The sequence below is a fragment of the Dermacentor andersoni genome, chromosome 3 (assembly GCF_023375885.2).
Source record: "Dermacentor andersoni chromosome 3, qqDerAnde1_hic_scaffold, whole genome shotgun sequence".
Classification (NCBI taxonomy): domain Eukaryota; kingdom Metazoa; phylum Arthropoda; class Arachnida; order Ixodida; family Ixodidae; genus Dermacentor; species Dermacentor andersoni.
Window position 1 is genome coordinate 235,423,133 of NC_092816.1, and position 13,848 is coordinate 235,436,980.

The following is a 13,848-nucleotide window of genomic DNA, read 5'->3' on the forward strand; positions in this document are numbered from 1 at the left end:
TGGAGGACGGTAAGCCTCTCCTCGCATCTACCACAGGTTGGAGGGTCATTTCCGGCGAGTAGAAAATTATGGGTGCCAAATGTGTGTCCTATTCTGAGACGACAGAATAGGACATCTGTTCGGCGCGATTTTGTTACAGAGGGCCAGAATCCTAACTGTGGCTTTATCACGTGGAGCTTATTATTTGTTTGCACGTCCCATAGGCGTTGCCAGTGGTTCCATAGTTTCCTCCGTAAGAGGGGCTTCAGGTCTGTGACAGGGACTGCAGCGGTGGGATTAACAGAATGCGATGCGACTAACGTGGCCATCTGGTCCGCCAGAACATTACCTTCGATGCCCCTATGACCTGGCACCCAGCATATGTTGACATGCTGGTTACCTATACACGTTTACGCAGAACGGAATAGAGTTCATTAATTACCGGATTTTTTTGGTTACAGAATGACATCAACGCCTTTACAACACTAAGGGAGTCCGTATATATGACTGATTTCTGGAGTTTTGATTTCCTGATATGCTTCACAGCCGACAATATTTCGTAGGCCTCAGCCGTAAAGATACTAGTTTCTGGATGCAGTACATCGGATTCCGACAGATGGACCGACGGCTGCATAGGACACCCCCTCGCGTAATTTCGATGCGTCTGTGTAGAACTCGGTGCAGGCGTACTTGTTCTGGAGTTCCAGGAAATGCATTTGGATTTCAATCTCTGGAGCGTGCTTTGTAACTTGAGTGAAAGATATATCGCATTGTATAAGCTGCCACTCCCGAGGAGGTAGCAGCTTGGCTGGATGCATTAGGCGAAGCTCGAAGAGTGGGACATGCATTTCTTCACTAAGCTCCCTCACACGCAGCGAGAAAGGTTGTCTGACGGAGGGACGATTGCGAAAGAGTGTAGCATATGTCATATCGTTAACGGTATTAAATCACGGATGTTGGGGATTAGAGTGAACTTTCAGAAAATATGTTTGGCTGATGTATGTGCACGCAACGTTCAGTCGCAGCTGGTGAGAGAGGGTTTCCAGGTGCTGTTGTAGACATTGTGGTAGTCTTGATTGGAGTTCTAGGTCGATGCTGAAAAAAAAACTAGTAATTGCCTGAAAATGAAGACCATCTCTTACGCCGTTCATCGAGTACATATCGCTTCGCCAAAGCTGAAGCTTCACTTTTAGTGAAAAACACTTTTATAAACAGTGTGTAATCAAGTCCTTTGCGGGCTGCCTCATCTGTCTTTTCATTACCGATTATACCGCAATGTGCTAGAAGCCACTAAAACGCTATCACATGCCTACCGTTATATGCCAAGTGGTGTAGATATGCTCCGTCGTGGACCAAAATGTAATTGCTTGAATTAGTGCTTTTCGTGCATAGGCTTTGCAATGCTGCTTCCGAGACTGTGAAGAGTGTCCATTGTGGTTAAATTTGCCGTAGTACGTATTTTAGTGTCTGTTTCATCGCGTACAGTTCAGACAATGTTGATGACTTTACTCGCTCTAAACGCCATGAAAATGTCTCTTCTGTGGCAGGAACGAAAACACCACAGGAAGAACTATGTTGCGTACAAGAGCCATCAGTAAATATGTGCTTCGTATTGAAGCATTTCACGGTCATGTAGGCCAGTGCTGCCTGTAAGATAGCGGCCTGGGGCATGTCCTTCTTCAACTATTCCAGCAATGTACTCTAGACTGTCTAAAGGAGACAGCATCCATGGAGGGAACAGTAGTGGTATGGTCTGTAGCACCTGTTTGGGTATAGTAAGTCGAACGGCAATAGCTTCCGAAATCCAGAATTGTTTTGCGCTTTTGATATCGCTCAAGAAATTATTATTCTTTTCAACCACATGACTTATATCGATGCGGGTCGTTTACTGAATTCGTAGCAGTTCAAGATTTAAACAGCGAGCCTCATCTACTGTCCCTATACAAGAAGACCCATTCGGAAGGCCGAGACGAACACGCAGGCTATTGTTACGTGCCGTTTCCAAGTTTTTCTTATTAGTTGGACACAGTCACTGCAGCATAGGAAGGCTATAGCGCAAGAGGCCATCAACATAAGCATTATAAAGCTTCACCATCGACCGGCAGTCGCTACCCCACCGGGGTCCAGCAACAGCACTAATACTTTGGATTCGCCGGGAATTCTCTCCTGTAACATTTTCACTTCCGGTGTCCCCACGAGGTTACGATCGATCAGACATCAAGAAAACCCTTTGTCTGGACGTAGAGAAGGGCTCGACCACCAAGTATTAGTGGGCAGCCACCCGTGAAATTGCGAGTAAAGGCCATAGCAACGCTCTTGTTTGTAGATATTTGTAGGTGTAGTGCCCGCGATGTAAAATACGATGACATGTTGAAATGCGCACGCTGTAGTCGCTGCTGAGTTAATCGACGAGTACGTGACACACTCCATATAGAGCGTCATGTGTACCCCAGTCGGTAGGCTCTTTTTTAAGTGAACAAGAGTGGTGTTAAATAGTAAAGGGCTAAGGGCTTCCCCTTGTGGAACTCCTTTTTCAACAGTATAGAAAGATGTCAAATCATCTGGAGCTACCATGCGACGGTGCCGTCCTTCGAAACAGTTGGATAGCCATGTATAAAGGCGTCCTCCAAGATCTACCGCTTCAAGGGCCTCAAGAACTGATTGACGTAAAACAAAATCGAAGGCGGCTTTGATGTCAAGGAAGATGACGATTTGAATATGTCCAGTAGTTAGATGCTCTTCTGCGGAAAAAATCACGGATATATATTGTCCACTGCTGATCTATTTTGGCGAAAGCCATTCATTTCTTTGGGATAGATTCCTCAGGTTTAAGGAACCTCGTTATTCGCTTATTAATCATTTTTCCATTATTTTCCCAACACAGCTCAGCAGAGCGATAGGTAAGAAAGATGTGAGGCTTGTCGGCTGTTTCCCAGGATTGATGACAGGCACAATTTTAGCGAGTTTTCATTTGGCAGGCAGTGCACCATTTGTCCACGAAGTGTTGTACATTTCCTGCAGTCGGAGACGGCAGTGGCGGGAAACGTGCGCTGTAGCTTGATGGCTGGTTTCGTCGAGACCGGGAGAAGACGTTTTGTTCGTATCAGCTATAGCCGCTGAAAGTTCTTCCATGGTGAAGGGGAAGTCCATGGCATCCATAGACGTTCGCGGCGGTTGTCTGTCCGTCAAAGACGCGCTGCATGTTCCGCGATGCTAGAAATAAGCCTACATTATTCTTCTGCGGTTCGTTTCACGATTAGTTCTTCGTGTAATGAGAGCGCGATGAAAGGGTATAACTACCGGGAAGGCATCCGCAATCGTCTGATGACACACCAGCTAATAGACACGGGTTTACGTCCATCCATCGTGGCGCAGAAATCTCTGCACCGTTGTCGACACAATTCCGTGAGATATCGTCTTATTCGGATCTGTGCTCATCGAGAAGTACGCAGATCTTGAAGAGCCTTAGCACGCAACTCTTTTCGCTCCGCACGTCTTCGGGCAGCGCGAAGGTGCTCATACCCTACATCATTAGCAGGAATATCAGGGTGCCGGAATGCAGCACGCGATGATTTTTTCAAGCAGTAAGATATTCTTGCCATAATTTCGCTGTCTCGAGTAGTAGCTGTAATGCCTCGGCTAGAGGTATCTCTGAAAGCATTCGTCTGTGCATTTGATTTTTACTTTTAGTGAAGGCATTTGTAAACCAGTAGCTGATATCAGAATCGGGTAGTGATCACGACCCCTTGTCTCGAAGTCAGGGGACCAGTTAAACCTTTGAATAAAAGACTTTAACACAAAGAAGAGATCAATGCAGCTGGTAACTCGTGGCCTCTTCAGGTAAGTAATTCTACCATCAATGTGATGGTCCACGAGTAAACTAGCCAGCCTATATCCTCGCCCGCAGGCGCGCATACTGCTCTAAATTATGTTATGGGCGGTAAAATCGCCACAAGAAATGGTAGGGACAGGTGTTGAGATTAAATTTTCCAGTCTTGGCACATCAAATATTGCCCCTGACTCCAAGTAGGCAGCTATTAGAGTAAACGTCTGCTTGCCAATGATTGTCTTTGTGCAGATGTAATCATTCGTATCACGTGAGGAAAAAACAGTCTCTTCTACAGGAACGTCATTGCGGAAGCCAACCAGTAGGTGGCTGATACCGTTCATCCGCTGCGAATGCAGGAAATGATAACGGCTTATCCAGAAGGTCTGTTTTATACGAGACTCGGATATTACCACACGGATATTACCACACGTATGTGCGCACGTATAAGGAGCTCAAAACAGACAGCTTCAAACGCAGGCCTCGGGCATTTCAATGAACAATAGTACACGATAATAGGGGCGCGATCTTGTACGCGTTCCAAAATAGAACGGAGGCGGTGCGTTCTATACGTCACGAAATAGGCGGTCCGCAGTGTTCGCGAGAACGAGAGGAAGCAAACAGCCAATGAGCGAAGTGGAAGCCTGCGTCACGCTTTTGACGTCTGCTTGGGGACCGTAAAATATATTGAGAAGCGTTTGCAACATGGTGAGAAATATTTTGCTATTATGAGTGAGTAGCAAAATATGTTGGTGTTGCTTTTCAAAGATTCAATTTGGAATGCAAAACGACTGAAACAAAATATTGCGGTTAATGTCTTCAAATGGCGCTAGGTGGTGTCGCAGTTTTGCGAAACGTTTAGTGATGGCGCTAGCTACCACCCCGTTTCAAGCACACGGCGCGAATTTTGAAGTGGTTGGTTCAGTCGTTCAGTTGAAGCCATGGCGCTTAACGTCGAAGCACCGGCGAAGGGGCCGCGCGTGTCGGAGGCGCAGAAGGAGACGGCGGTCGCCTTCATGCAACAGCATCCCCAGCTGGCTATAAGATCCAGCGAGCTGGGGCCGCGCTTCACTGCTGGCGACCGCTGACGGCTGTGGCAGCAGCTAGCCGACCAGCTGAACTCGCAAGGCCCTGTCGTGACCGAGCAGTGGCAAGAGTGTTCGAGGCCCACCGCAACGCTGCCGCAATTACTCAAGAACAAAGGTGAGTAACCGTCCAATGGCCTGGGCGAATTGTCCTTCGACATTGGCGTGTATTTTCAGAAGCACAGGAGGGGACCGGGACGGTCCGCCTCCACGGCGTGACCGACCTCCCCTACCAAGAGGTAAGCACACTGCCGCCGTAATATCATGGGTTCCTGAATGGTGCCGGTTTAGAGTTTGTCATTATCTGTAAGTGGTACCTTTAGCAGAACGCGACACCGTTGGTGAACAGGAAAATAGCGTAGGAGGGAATGGAAAAGCAGGTAGGTTAATCAACTAGAATCTCAGTTGGCTGCGTTTTCGGGAAAAGGGGGGTTAAGTGATTAACACAGAATTAGAATGCCTTCACGGAAGTGCACGAGGACGGTAACACATGGGATCATTAAGCACTCAATAATTGCACAATATTTTCGCAAATTAGTACGATAACTTGTAACATAGGCATTGTAACGAATAGCCACGCTTATGACATTTTCCAGCAGGCTGACGTCCCCACCTGCGCTATGGAAGTCGTCGTCCAAGACGAGGCTGCGGGCGTGAGCACAGCGACACGTAAGCATCAGAGGAATTAGTGTTTTAATTATCGCCAAGTGTGTGTGCAGTTGGTAAACATTTAATGTGTTTACTCTACAGCGGCAGAGGATCCACCGCGCGGCGCGTCGCCTGCCGAAAGGGTGGCCGCTGCACCTGGTAAGTTATTGATCCTCAAGCTGTTAAATAAAATGAGCTCTTGTATTTTATTGAACTAGCCCAATAAGCCATAACATGACCATAGCCACTTTCATTCGTACCATAAAATGCAGTGCAACTGTAGAAAATGCTGTATGCTTTCAGTGTTGCAGCGCCCTGTTCGGCCACCACGTCGACAGCGACCGCGACGGGTGGATACCCTGACGACGATGTCGTCGCAGTGCGCCCGCAGCCTGGAACAGGGCGACGAGGTGCTGCAGGTTGGTAGGCCCTTTGGTGTCATTTTACATGAAGGACATAAATATTATTTATGCTTTGTTATAAGTAAATCATGAATCTGAAAAACAAATCAGCTTGGGATGTAAACAAGAAATATGCCTTGTATAGAGGGCTCGGTAACGTGTCTTGCCAACGATCAGCCGCGGGACGAAAGGTTGGTTAGCCCTGAAAAGGGCTGTTTGGTGGTGAGAGATGCATAAGAATAGGTGATGGAAGAGTAGTTCCAGCAGGTCTTTGTCTATCCAAACGAAGAGGGTATAGCTTGTACGCCGCTTGACACTGCCAAAGGATGCCATCAGGCCAGTGGCTCTTCAGCAGAAAGGGAATCGTTGTGCACGTTGCAATTCTTCACAACAGCAGCTTGCAGCCGTGAGCTGGTTGCGAGTAATCAGCAACTGATGCGAACAGTTCCACCATGATTATTCATTCCAGGTGCTGCGCAGAATCGAGGCCTCCACAACCCGCCTCGCTGTCGCGACAGAGCGGACGGCAGCAGCCCAGGAGGGGATCCTGGAGCAGGTGCGCGCCATAGCGCAAGACATCGCTGCTCACCTTCAGCAAGAGAGGAATTAATTTATCATTTTATTCATTTGTTTCACCAGTTCCGTTTGTTTTGTTTATTTATTGTTTGAGTTTCCTTTGAGTAATAGAGGAGAATGTTTTTGGTTGAGAGGTGCAATGCGCGCAACCATTTTTGTTCTGTTGTATTTGCCTCTTTCTATTTATGCTTATCCAGCTGCAATGCCAGCGTGCTTTTTTTATTTGCACATTTCGAAGGCGCCTAGTCATTCACACTGGAATCGTTACAAATAGTTGTCGATTTCTGTGTATGGGTTTTGTACTGCGATATTTATATTGCTTCAGTGTGTTGTAGCTTACTGCACTCATTATGAAGCGTTACCGCATAGTGTTTGCACTGTGGTATTTTCATTCCGGCACAGTGAGGCTAAGGTGCAACGACTACAATGTCGTCTTTTTTTCAAAGCACCAAACCAGTCACTCTTTAGGTTGCATATAGTTTCACAGATGAAAATGACCATCATCATTGCACCACACCAGTGATTGGTTTCCTCTAGTCTTCGTTCCAAGGGAGTCATTGCAAGAATAACTTTCACGTGTGACACTTTCTGGGTGCTGTGAGATTGTGGAGCCAATTATTCATGTTTTATGTAACGTGTTTCATCACAGCTGGCAAGTGCACTCACCTTTTTACAATTATGATTCACCCGTTGTTTAGCATCGCACTAGCATCGCCGAGAAATGAATGCTTCTAGTCAGTGACTCATAACACTGACAAGGGAATGGACATACCTGGGATAGTCATACTTTCTTGCAAGGTCACGTAAATGTAACTGCAAGTTTTACATGCCGTGTTGAAAACGAATTGTGTGATGCTGATGTTGCAATGTTGTCACATGCTTTGCTACCTGAAGCATGTTGTACTACAAGGCTTGTGATGTACTTGTCATCATAGAGTGTGATAAAGTTGACCTATCTATTTTTGGCGCTTTACGTTAATTTACATCTACCCATTTGGACATGATGTGACGAGTGTAATGCTGTCACTACACTCGGCGTTACATTTTGTTTGTGTTTGAATCCGCATTCATCATCATCATCATCATGAGCCTGGTTATGCCCACTGCACGGCAAAGGCCTCTCCCATAGTTCTCCACCTACCGCGGTCATGTACTAATTGTGGCCATGTTGTCCCTGCAAACTTCTTAATCTCATCCGCCCATCTAACTTTCTACCGCCCTCTGCTACGCTTTCCTTCCCTTGGAATCCATTCCGTAACTCTTAGTGACCATCGGTTATCTTCCCTCCTCATTACGTGTCCTGCCCATGCCCATTTCTTTTTCTTGATTTCAACTAAGATATCATTAACTCGCATTTGTTCCCTCACCCAATCTGCTCTTTTCTTATCCCTTAACGTTACACCTATCATTCTTCTCTCTATAGCTCGTTGCGTCGTCCTCAATTTAAGTAGAACTCTTTTCGTAATCCTCCAGGTTTCTGCCCCGTACATGAGTACTGGTAAGACACAGCTCTTATAAACTTTTCTCTTGAGGGATAATGGCAACCTGCTGTTCATGATCTGACAATGCCTGCCAAACGCACCCCAGCCCATTCTTATTCTTCTGATTATTTCAGTCTCATGATCCGGATCCGCAGTCACTACCTGTCCTAAGTACATGTATTCCCTTACCACTTCCAGTGCCTCACTACCTATCGTAAACTGCTGTTCCCTTCCGAGACTGTTAAACATTAGTTTAGTTTTCTGCACTTTAATTTTTAGACTCACCCTTCGGCTTTGCCTCTCCAGGTCAGTGCGGATGCATTGCAGTTGGTCCCCTGAGTTACTAAGCAAGGCAATATCATCAGCGAATCGCAAGTTACTAAGGTATTCTCCATTAACTCTTATCCCCAATTCTTCCCAATCCAGGTCTCTGAATACCTCCTGTAAACACGCTGTGAATAGCATCGAGAGATCGTATCTCCCTGCCTGACGCCTTTCTTTATTGGGATTTTGTTGCTTTCTTTATGGAGGACTACGGTGGCTGTGGAGCCGCTATAGATGTCTTTCAGTATTTTTACATACAGCTCGTCTACACCCTGATTCCGTAATGCCTCCATGACAGCTGAGGTTTCGACTGAATCAAACGCTTTCTCGTAATCAATGAAAGCTATATATAAAGGTTGGTTATATTCCGCACATTTTTCTATCACCTGATTGATTGTTTGATTATGGTCTATTGTTGAGTAGCCTTTACGGAATCCTGCCTGGTCCTTTGGTTGACGGAAGTCTAAGGTGCTCCTGATTATATTTGCAATTACCTTAGTAAATAGTTTGTTGGCAACTGACAGTAAGCTGATCGGTCTATAATTTTTCGTTTTTGGCGAAACGAAGTGTACTTCGTTTGTGTTTAAATTATCATAATCTGTCGGATGTGTGGATTTGGAACATTGACCATCCGTATGGAGGTGCACTTGTTGTGTATACAAAATTTTAATGTATTTTCCGCTGTACAAACACAGCCCTGTGATAGCCTAAGGGCACGGCACTTTGTATATATAAATTATGTATTATGAAAACTCACCATTCCTGTGTCCTTTAGAAAAGGTTGACAACGGCGCTGCGCTGCTGCCTTCCTCTGAGGAACACGTCGTGTGGTGCCAGCACCTGGATGTCTCCTGGCTCCTCAGCTGGTGGCACTTCCCCACCATAATCGTCCTATGTCCAGTCGCCCGCGTCCAAGGCATTGTTATGGAGAGCAACGCATGCATAAATGATTCGCGCTGCTCTATCGGGGCTGTATAGCAGTGTCCGAAAGCGCTGCAAGCAGCGGAACTTGCTTTTCAACACCCCGATACATCTCTCCACAACATTGCGCATGGATGCGTGCTCCTGGTTGTAGTGGCCTTCAGAGGTGGTGCCGGCATGGCTGCCAGGTACTGGAACAAGCAGCCATGGCTCGAGAGGACATCCAGAGTCTCCTATTACAGAAAGTGACAGCTGAGTGCTCTGCCCTAGTTAGGGGTACGCATTACGAATCCTAACCAAGCAGATACTCGCCAGGCTGCAGTTGCGTGGCTAGGCATGCACGCAGTGGGTTATGCTGCCACACCCAAGAGTCATGGCACGAACCAGGGAACCGGGGCTCCACAACAAGAATGCGAAGTTCCGCGTTGCACACCTGCAATGGGGAGCAATACAAGATAGCGCTGCAGATATGCTCGAAATCCGTTTTGCCATTCATATGCACAAAAGAATACACGTACGCTGGTACAAGTAGCAGACTGTTTCAGCCATAGGCGTGCACAGGGTCTTGCAATTGGGGGGGGGGGGGCAATGCACCCCCCCCCTTGTGTGGACGCCTATGGTTCGCACTAATTGATAGCTAAATGAAAACTCGAGGCCCGATATTGCGCAAGAACGCCCATACGAGCCAAAGCCAGCCCATGCAATGGTTGTAAGTACTTCCGTGTTCAAAATGCTTCCATCGTGTCTTCCCTACAGTGTATCCATTTCTGCTACGACTGCTGCCCATTTAAAACAATTTTCGAACGGCAGACTGACTATGCACAACACATGGCACTCATCATTACTCCCATGTCAGATTTCAACGAGCTCGTAAACAGTTCCCCGCATGTCCTCTTTTGATCGTTACATTACTTGTTATGCCAGCTTGGGCATTAAACTGAACAATTGCAACTATGGGCGAGTAAAAATGGCAACCACAGTTTGAAGTAAAACATTCCAATGGTACTTACGACCATGACGTTTAGGGCGTAATAACCCTTCCTCGACATGAAGCTCGCCGTGTCAGCCGGGCTGAGTCCCAACTTTCGCCGGGCAGACACGGAAATGATGGCCTCCGTCACCTCGTGAATGGTGCTGCTCACGGCCGACTGTGCCATGCCTACGTGTTCCTCGCGACCAACGCTCCTCTGGAAGCTTCCGGTGCCGAAGAATCGCAGCGCGCACAACACTTTCCTTTCTGTGGAAAGGCCACTGGCTCGCTGGCATCCAATGATAGGGTGAAGCTCGTCGCACAAGCTACGCACTGTTCGTTTGGACAGACGAAAATACTGCTGGAACTCTTCTTCCGTCAACTCTTCAAATGCATCATCTACCTCGGGTCGTCGTCTCTGCGCGACTGCAGCAGCCGCACAGGCGACACGAAAAGGCACGGCAGAGAAAAACGCCATCTTCTCCAACTGTTGGGAGCGCGGAATCGGATTGAACCGGATACTAAAGATGCTAACTGTTCCAAGTACTTACGTTCTAATCCAATCCAAGCCGTCTGGTAGCCGTTCTAATTCGTTCTATCGCTCCGGACGGACTCTCCGTCCGTTGCGTGGCGTTCGTCCGTTAGCAGACGACACGGAATGATTATGAGCAGCAAGACGTCACGGCTCACGTGACAATTGACGTCATGGCATTCGTCGCGGTTCAAATTGACCAATCGTGTGCGGCTCGATGGAACGGACCGCCTCCGTTCTATTTTGGAACGCGTACAAGATCCCACCCTAGATGACTGTTTGTGGTAACCGCTGGCCTTAAAGCTACCGAAGAAGTCATTGTTGGTTGAACGAAGAAATACGGTTTCACGTGTAAGAGGCTGCCACTAGGGGCTCAAGAGCCATGACAGCCTCAACCTCAGGGAGATTACTAACGGCAGGATTAGCACGAAAAAGAGCTTTAACTGCACCGAATAGCATAGGTACAATGAAATTGGCGACATTTCACTTGTTTTCGAGGGCGAAGCATATATCTAAACTTCCCTGATGTTCTGGATTGCAGTTGTAGGTTGACTAGATGTTAGGTCCTGGGAGGTCTTGTGCAGGGAATTGGTAGGTACTCGTGATTCCCGAACCGATGATGCAGGTCATTTCTGGCGGTTCTCCACGTTGTGGCGTGTGAGGATCGACAGGGCTCTTTTATGGTTTCGCTCCGCGGCGGGACGCGTGGCGGTCGACAGGCATCGGGCTTCTAAGCACCAGCTCTGAATTCGGTGGGGGCTCTCGCCGCGATGGAGGTTTTCCTTGCACTTGTTTCACTGCACGTGAAAGTGTACCTGTCTTTTTCTTCGGGCATCGTCCGTACGACGCTGGATGAGGTCTATCGCAGTTAGCACATCGCGGTTGGACCCGAGAAGCGCAATATTTGTGTGAATGAGGTCCAGCACATACCCGGCGTAGCCAAGTGGGGCACGCCGGGCACTTGTAACGCTCACTAACAGTAAATTTTTTGTTACTATGGCAATGGACCCGCTCCTTCCCCCTCCACGGTCAATTGAGACCCCACCCCCCTCACATGAAAAAATTTTATGGCTACACCACTGTGGGGAGGGGGGAGTAAGATTGCTCTAGACCCCTCCCCCTAACTTGTCAACGGAAACGGGGGAGAGGTGGGCAGCTGCCACCGGGCCGCAAACCTTAGGCAGCCCAATTACCGGCTGCATTTTCCTTTGGACGTGAATACTGCTCTAATGTCATTACACTGTAGGATTCGTGGCGGTTCGAGGGCCCCCATGCGACTATAAAAAAAACACATACAGCCATCAGCAAGTCTTAGCTTGAGCAGATCTTTGAGAGCTGGGCAAGACTCTCATAAAAAAAAAAGCTTGGCACTCCTCTTACAAGCTTTGTCAACTCTGGGTCACCGCCGACTGCACATTTCCGGTAAAAAAATCACACAGGAACTCCTCTCGGATTTGTCTAAGTATGCGTAAGCATTGTGACTCTTCCTCATCTACACGCAGTCCATGTCGCTATCAATGTTATGAGACTTGATCCGACGAGTATAAGCGACAGCGCTGCGGCGACACGAACTGCTGTGGTCGGCGGCGCCCAGTGAACGGCGCAAGCAAAGTACTGCAGGTGGTGGGGCCAGGTGCGCTGGTGACGTTACGTTCGTTTTGAGCCGTTATCGCTCTTTAGCACTTCTCATTCGCGTCGAACCATTATCAACCGTTCTCCGGCGGCGGCTGCTTGTGGCACGGCCGCGCGAACCGTATCTTGAAAGCGAACTGCATTGTGGAGTGTGCCCACTGCTGAAAACTTCACGCGCTGTGTTCTCACCGTTTACTTCGCTTTGAAAACAGACGCGCGTACACCTATCTTGAAAGTGATCTGCGAAAAGCGCATAGTGCGGCATGAGCTGAAAGCTTCGTGAGCGCAGTGTTCTCGCCGCTTCGGTCGCGTTAAAGCGAGAGCTAGCACGAAGGTGAATGCACTCGCTGCTGCGGGTTCTATTTTGAAAGATATCGTGTGGTACGGACTGACGGACGGATGGTTTTTCTTGTTGGTTAAGTATAGAAATGCTTACGTTATAAAAAAAATCGCAGGGTTCGCGAATTTCGCGATAACACCCAACACCAACCTACTCACTCCCCCCCCCCCCTTAGCAATGCCGTCTTGATCGCCCCCTCCCAACCCCGGGAAAAGGGACACTACCCCTCGATCTCAGTTGAAGAAACGATGATGAAACGTTAACAACGACAAGAACGGCATTTCCTAACGCGTAGTCTTATGGCCTCCGAGATTTGCGCGCGAATGGGAGGCCATAATTGGCCGCTTAATAGCATAAAAATACAAAAAGATAATGCCAAACGACACAGCTAAAAATTCACACAAGGAACTGATCTTAGCTATACTGTTTGGGGAAAAGAAATAAAAAATTAGACAGCTGCAACACACGCCACTAAAACCACCACCGCCGGCATAACGCGGAACCAACCATTGGCAACATTCATACGCGCTTCATTGGGTGCTATTCTGGGGCCGAATCTTATAACGGTTCGGTTGGGGAACCGTTCCTTTGGCCTCACCTGATTGGCCAAAATTTTGATTACGTCACAGGTCGTCAGAGGCAGCGGGGCGGTATCGCAATTTTTGAATACGTGACGCATCTGTCAATCATCTTCAAAGCAAACCGGTCGTAGGAACCGGCGAAGGGGTAGTCCGCTTTGGGTTCCGTTGCTGTGGCTTGGCTTTGGCTTGTGACCGTGGCCGCGCGCGCCGGTCGCGCGACCCCGGAGACACGCGGGCCTAGCGCGCGCGTGCGTTGGTTGCTTCGGAGGCTATTACTTGCCTTCGTCGCTTGCTTGGCGTTCCTCTTTCGGTGTCGACCACGGCTGGAAGCGCGATACGCGTTCGAAGAAGTGACGGATAATGAGTTGCACCGCCCTTGCTGGCTTTCTAAGTAAACCTTTTGCAGGCTACGCTATCAAATGGAGGGGACTCAGGTGCAAGCGTACGAGTGGCCATTCCACGCAGAGGAAGGAATATTGCGCGCTGCGGTTCATCGCCACCGGCCTGCAGCTCCCAGAGGTCGGTCGGACGTGAAGCATCCATCGGAATGAC